Source organism: Salvelinus namaycush, chromosome 6 (assembly GCF_016432855.1).
Source record: "Salvelinus namaycush isolate Seneca chromosome 6, SaNama_1.0, whole genome shotgun sequence".
NCBI classification, from domain to species: Eukaryota; Metazoa; Chordata; class Actinopteri; order Salmoniformes; family Salmonidae; genus Salvelinus; species Salvelinus namaycush.
In genome coordinates, this window is record NC_052312.1 from 19,991,009 (window position 1) to 19,998,638 (window position 7,630).

Below are 7,630 nucleotides of genomic sequence, written 5' to 3' on the forward strand. Positions count from 1 at the left end.
CATCATTAAATCTCAACCATAAATGCTGTTCATTGAACGTGTGAGAATGCTGTTCATTGACTACAGCTCAGTGTTCAACACCATAGTGCCCACAATGCTCATCACCAAACACGCCTCCACTCACATCGACTGGGCTGTAGTGGAGAGGGTCGAGAGATTCAAGTTCCTTGGTGTCCACATCACCAACAGACTATCATGGTCCAAGCACACCAAGACAGTCGTGAAGAGGGCACGACAACGCTTTTTCCCCCTCAGGAGACTGAAAAGATTTGGCATAGATCCTCAAAAAGTTCTACAGCTGCACCATCGAGAGCATCCTGACCGGTTGCATCACCGCCTTGTATGGCAACTGCTCGGGATCCGACGTAAGGCGCTATATACTAGGCGGTGTCAGAGGAAGGCCCAAAAAATTGGCAGACTCCAGTCACAGTTATAGACCGTTTTCTCTGCTACCGCACTCAAGCAGTACTGGAGCGCCAAGTCTAGGTCCAAAAGGCTCCTTAACAGCTTCTACCCCCAAGCCATAAGACGGCTGAACAATTAATCAAATGGGCTATTTTATTGTGTTTAATTTTTTACTTTAGTTTATTTCGTAAATATTTTCTTAACTCTATTTCTTGAACTGCATTGTTGGTTAAGGTCTAAGTAAGCATTTCACGGTAAGGTCTACCTACACCTGTTGTATTCGTGTGACCGATTTGATTTAAATGTTAGAAACGTACAGTTTTTCCTGTGCAAGCCAACATTCCGATGTAGCCACCTGGAGCTATAGTGTAGCCTACGGCTTGTGTATTTCCTGTTATCTCTACGATTATGTCCAATCTATAGGTAATCTGTCTTTCCCCCAACAACTCATGGGATGGTATGTTATCTTATGCCACGTTTATTATTTTACAGAAACAGTAATGCATACTTTTACATTATATTATGTTAGATAAACATTAAAAAAATTATATAATTTTTTCCCCCTTGAAATATATATTTTTTAGATTACAAAAAAAGGTCTGCAGCTTTGAAGGTCCCCAAGAACACACATCATTCTTAAATGGAAGAAGTTAGGAGCTACCAAGACTCTTCCTAGAGCTGGTTGCCGGGCCAAATTGAGCAATCTGGGGAGAAGGGCCTTTGTCATGGAACTGATGATCCCACCTCCATCCCGCCTCCTGAATCCATGTGCTTGACAAGGGGGAGGGCTCAGTAACTTTATGATCACACTTTAGCAGTGTAGAAGCAACAGTCATTGATCATACTTTGGTCATACTACTTTGATCTAGTTTCATTCAAATATCATCAAATGTCATGAAAAATGATTTTGACTGGTTAGAAAGTTTTAAATCGTATGCAAAATGAATGATACCTTTTTAAAACATTCAACATCGAGCACATTTGACTTGCTAGATCGTTAACTTTGTGACGTTTTGTGGCAATCGGACAATTTTGACAGACTACTCTGAAAATCTCCTATTTCTAGCCGGACACATTTCATATACATACACTTGTTTGAGCGCTTGCTTGTTGTTAACAAACTTAACAAAATAATTTCCTCACATCTCTTTTTAAAAAAGTACTCTTGATAAGGATATTATTTTTTATGTTTTGAATGTCAGTATACAGCCACTATGACTAATCCCGACCACAAAGCCGTTCAACTCTGATGCTAGATTTTCATTCGAGCCACAGTTGGCTTCACGCTCACAAGGAGCTACCACGCTGACTCTCACTGTCAACATTACTCAGCCAATGAAATGTATGATGCGTTGACTGTAACACCAGATAGCATTGTGGGTGTTTATTATCTGACTTGTATCATTCATTTAGTGAGTAATTGTTATGTTTTTTCGGAACAAGAATAACAAAAACCATTTGTCAGCGTTTTCTTCTGTCTGTACAACTCAGATTTGGTGTTGTCACCACGACTGAAAATAGTATGCTCGTGGTACAAGAGCTGGAGCAAAGCCTTAAAGAAAATTAAGACTATACTGTCAGGGATCATTTCTATAGTTATTTACTTGAGAAATGTGTTTCTAAAGTGTTAAGTCTCGCTATCCATGATGATGAGAATTAGTACTCTTTTTTGAGCGCGAAGCGGGCAGAGATTGAAGAGTTTACTCTTCTGATCTATGCTTTTGATGACCGTTCCTTATTTCCCCTGGGAATTTGGAGGAAGGGAGTATTATCAGAGTGGTACTAGCCTTATGTACTTGTGAACGTTAATTAGAAATCAGAGTAGGAAACGTAGATCTCAATCTTGATAATTAGTTTAATAATTGTGACCGCACCCCACCTTTGACATACTGTACATGCGACAAATAAAGTAAGCAACAGAAGTATTCATTTTTCTGTACATAAAATCGACATTGTTCAGGAAGACTGTAATACGTGTTTTTCGTGATTGTTACAATTGTACCATACAAACAAATACATATTAACAAAATAGATATGAAATGCTACAACAAAGGCTTGTATAGCCTAGTAGTGAATTCATAGCTACATCTATTGAGCAAAAGAGGCGGCGATTTACGCCACCTGCCAAGTACACCCGCTCGACAAGAAGCGGCTCAACTCGTGCATGTGCTACTGAGCTTGCTGAACAGACTGGAGTCTGGAGAAGTATTCAGGACCGCTTTCTTCTCGTTTTCAAAAGCATCGGGAAGGAACTGCGTGCCCTTGTGTCAGTGATTGACGTGAGGAAAGTTTATTCTGTTTTTTTAGGATCGACAGCAGCATTAGACCAGGCTATTCATTCTGACTAGTGCACGGATTCTACCTTCAATACCGGACCACGACTGAGGATTTAAACTTTTTTAAATGTATTTAAATATGTAGAAGAAGACTGCTGGCAGACAACCGGTCCTAAACGGCACTATTCCTTTTAAACCATCTGAACTTTTGTCTGGAATGGAAAAGTGTAGTTTGAAAGCCTTGCTAATCTATGCTGAACTCATCCCGTCCGTGAAAATATGAAATATAAATAATGTTTAACATTGCTACAGATGGGGAAACGTCCAGGCCATTCTCTAAGAATTTAGAAGACTTTGATTCCATACGCAGTGTGCTTCTATACAGGTCAGTATATTTAGACATGCTATGGCAACGATGAGGGGAGTTTATATGAAAATGTTTTGTAGACGTTTTGGTAAACTATTTTGACTTTCTTTGTGTTTCTTCTCGCATTCATTGCACTTTTGTTTGACTATTGTTGCTTTGTTTAAAGCACTGTGAATGCCATAGGGGATTTAAAGGCCTCGTGCAGTTCGTGGGGAGAGGGAGGGGGCGGGGAAAACAGAAGTGCTCAATCCATTCCCATCTATTCAGAGGGAGATAGTGTACATTTTAACAAGCTATTTAGAATTTGCAACTTTTGTGATTTTGTTAGATACTCTGCAAATATGAGATACATTTGTATCACATTTAGCAGAGTTTATCCAACAAATGTTATGTCGTTTGCTTAGTTTAGGCTTAGTCAATACGAGGTAGTGTATTTTTTTGTTGCTATCAAAGTTATTGCATTGAAACATGCATTCAGTCAACCTCTTTTTATTGCACGTACATTTGTGGCTAGATGGGGCATGGGTGATTCTGAGCCCCTCGTCTTTTTTCTATCCTGCAAACGGAAAGCGTCCACGTTGTCAGGGCAACGTGAAGACCAGCCAACCACACCGAGACAATTTTTGTCACGTGGCATAGTTGAAGATCCCGTATGCAGACAACATGGCGAAAGACTGCCAATGCTCATTCAACAAGCTCGAACTTATTTACTTACAGTTTAGAGTAACTTGTATCGTGTTGTCGAACACATTTAATAAATTGAATAATGGCTACTAAAAATTATTGCGGAACGCTCGAGGTGCATGCAGATGCGCGCGAGCCCCCGAGACAGCAGGGCGACGACAGGGAGACTGTGCATGGCAAAAGGAGCGATAGTGAATCAACATACAGTCAGTCCGACTACTCCGAGTAAGAAAAACATGTATATTATTGCTTGTTGCTTTAGAAGAGACAGAATTAAAAAAATATATTGGGCTAGTCATCTTCCAGTTCCACCTCAACTTCATAACTTGACAACCGAGGCAGATCACTGGAAGCGACTAGGTTACACACTCACTGCAAAGTGGTCTAGTGGCAGCCAAGTGACTGCTTGCAGTCTTCCCCTGTGTGTGGACAGTGGTTAATGCATGATTTTGGATTTGCTGTATCCCATCTGTTTAGTAACATCCAAACACTTTTTAATATATTTTCATGAAGCTATAAAGGCTAATTCATGCATGCATTCTTATGTGTAACCTTTATTTAACTAGGCAAGTCAGTTAAGAACAATTTCTTATTTACAATGACGTCCTACCGGGGAACAGTCTGTTAACTGCCTTGTTCAGGGGCAGAACGACAGATTTCTTTTACCTTGTCAGCTGTGGGATTTGATCCAGCAACATTTTGGTTACTAGCCCAACACTCTAACCACAAGGCTACCTGCCGCCCCAAACCTTAATTATACTGAACAAAAATATACATGCAACAATTTCAAAGATTTTACTAAGTTACAGTTCATATAAGGAAGTTAGTCAATTGAAATAAATTCATTAGGCCGGCCCATGGATTTCACATGACTGGGAATACAGATATGCATCTGTTGGTCACAGATACCTTAAAAAAGAAGGTAGGGACGTGGATCAGAAAACCAGTCAGTATCTGGTTTTTGCCTCATGCAGCGCGACACATCTCATTCGCAAAGAGTTGATCAGGCTATTGATTGTGGCCTGTGGAATGTTGTCCCCTTCAATGGCTGTGCAAAGTTGCTGGATATTGGTGGGAACTGGAACACGCTGTTTTACACGTCAATAAAGAGCATTCCATACATGCTCAATGGGTGACATGTCTGGTGAGTATGCAGGCCATGGAAGAACGGGGACATTTTCAGCTTCCATGAATTGTGTACAGATCCTTGTGACATGGGGCTGTGCATTATTATGCTGAAACATGAGGTGATGGCAGAGGATGAATTGCACGACAATGGGCCTCAGGATCCCCTCACGGTATCTCTGTGCATTCAAATTGCCATCAATAAAATGCAATTGTGTTTGTTGTCCGTAGCTTATGCCTGCCCATACCATAACCCCACGGCCACCATGGGGCACTCTGTTCACAACGTTGACATCAGCAAACCTGCACATTTAAGAGTGGCCTTTTATTGTCCCCAGCACAAGGTGCACCTGTGTAATGATCATGCTGTTTAATCAGCTTCTTGATATGCCAGGCCTGTCAGGTGGATGGATTATCTTGGCAAAGGAGAAATGCTCACTAACAGGTATGTAAATGCACATGTTGTGTTTATATTTTTGTTCAGTATATATCGCAAGAATCGCAATCGCAATATTTGGGTTTTAAAAAATCGCTATTTGATTTCTTTTGGGGGCCCATATCGTGCAGCCCTGCATCAGAGCTCTATCTAGACTGTCTGCAGCACTGACATGGACATATAACAATCTCCCCTATTTTATCTGGCCATTCTCACCTTTCAAAGAAGGTCATCATCTGTACTCAATTAATGTAGAACTCTAATGTAGAAAGTCATGGTCTTGGGTTGTGTCCCAAATGGCACTATTCCCTACGGGCCCTCGTCAAGATTACTGCACTATATTTAAGCAATAAGGCCAGAGGGAGGGGGTGTGCTATATGGCCAATATAACACGGCTAAGGGCTGTATAACAATACATCACGGCTAAAGCATGACGCAACGCAGAGGGCCTGGAAAAGCCCTTAGCCATGGTATATTGACCATATACCACAAACCCCCGAGGTGCCTTATTGCTGTTATAATCTGATTACCAATGTAATTACAGCAGTAAAAATACATGTTTTGTCATACCCGTGGTATACGGTCTGATATACCATGGCTGTCAGCCAATCGGCATTCAGGGCTCGAACCACCCAGTTTATAAATGGGGATAAGGGTTCCATTTGGGAAGCAGAGGCTATTGAAAGAGAAAAGAGGGATTAAGCAAAAGGAACAGTAGCTGTAGTTGCACTATTCTTGGCCTATGAATTGACTATTTTTTTTCTTTTAAAGTTTGGGAAATTTCTGTTTCCAATTTGGAAACTTAACCTTCATAAATAATGATATGCTATTCACCATCCTTAGTGAATTTATGGATGTGGTTTCCAAGAGCCTACCACAGAGGCGACACAGCTTAATTTAGAGGGAGACTGACCGACTGAAAAAATGCCTGGTTGAATTTTTTTGGTTTTTCTTTTTTCTCAGAGTTGGGGCATTTTCTCTCTTGGGGTGGGGGTGTGGGTTTCCCTCTTTCTTCTCTGCTTGACTAGAAAACAAACAATATCCAGTCTTTCTCCAGTCTTGTTGTTTTCTCTCTTCCCCCAAATGCCACGTGATAAATTGGAACAGAAATGTACTGAGAATGAGTAAGAGAGAAGCTTATAGGGATAATAAAACGGCATGCAAATGGAGCGGTTTTCCAGTATTATCAAATTATAACAACATTGAATGTTATAAACCTTTACACCTGTACACGATCGTTGTCCTCTTAAAAATGTGCTTTTCAGTCACCACTCTCTCCTTGACTGTAGTTAAACGCTGATCCAGAACAGAATGCAGAATATGGACTCGTACTTTTTGGCTGTTTAACAGAGGTTCAGTAGTTGTACAAGTAGTATAATTGTGTTACTAACCCGTTTGAATAGCATCTATCATGCGAGACTCATTTTTTTAGACGGGGATTGAAGTGGGGAAATGAGAAAGACTAATCTGTCATATTATGATGACGGCTAATATGCTCTAAATTACACTGAACAAAAATATAAACGTGACATGCAACAATTTCTAATATTTTACGGAGTTACAGTTCATATAAGGAAATCAGTCAATTGCTATAAATTCATTAGGCCTTAATCTATGGATTTCACATAACTGGGAATACAGATATGCATCTGTTGGTCACAGATACCTTTATAAAGGGTAGGGGCGTGGGTCAGAAAACCAGTCAGTATCTGGTGTGACCAACATTTGCCTCGTGCAGCGCAGCGCAACGCATCTCCTTCGCATAGAGTTGATCAGGCTGTTGTTGATTGTGGCCTGTGGAATGTTGTCCCACTCCACTACAATGGCTATGTTGCTTGATATTGGCGTGCACTGGAACACGCTGTCGTACACGTCGTTCCAGAATATTCCAAACACGCTGCATGAGGCATATCTGGTGAGTATGCAGGCCATGGGAGAACTGGGACATTTTCAGCATCCAGGAATTGTGTACAGATCCTTGCGACATGGGGACGTGCATTATCATACTGAAACATGAGGTGATTGTGGCGGATGAATGGCACGACAATGGGCCTCAGGATCTCGTCACGGTATCTCTGTGCATTCAAATTGCCGTTGATGAAATGCAATTGTGTTCGCTGTCGGTAGCTTATGCCTCCCCATACCATAACCCCACGCCACCATGGGGCACTTTGTTTACAACATTGACATCAGCAAACCGCTCGCCCACATGACACCATACACACTGTCTGCCATCTGCCCGGTACAGTTGAAACCCGGGATTCATCCGTAAAGAGCACACTTCTCCAGCGTGCCAATGGCCGTCTAAGGTGAGCATTTGTCCACCTGAAGTTGGTT

General features: G+C 41.3%; 1 non-coding gene across 1 annotated transcript; it reads left to right on the top strand.

The window, feature by feature from the left end:
- The first annotated feature begins 1,970 nt into the window (after window positions 1–1,970).
- LOC120050190 lies at window positions 1,971–2,186 on the top strand. Its single transcript, XR_005477190.1, has one exon. It is a non-coding gene; the product is annotated as a small nucleolar RNA U3 (small nucleolar RNA).
- The last annotated feature ends 5,444 nt before the right edge of the window (window positions 2,187–7,630 follow it).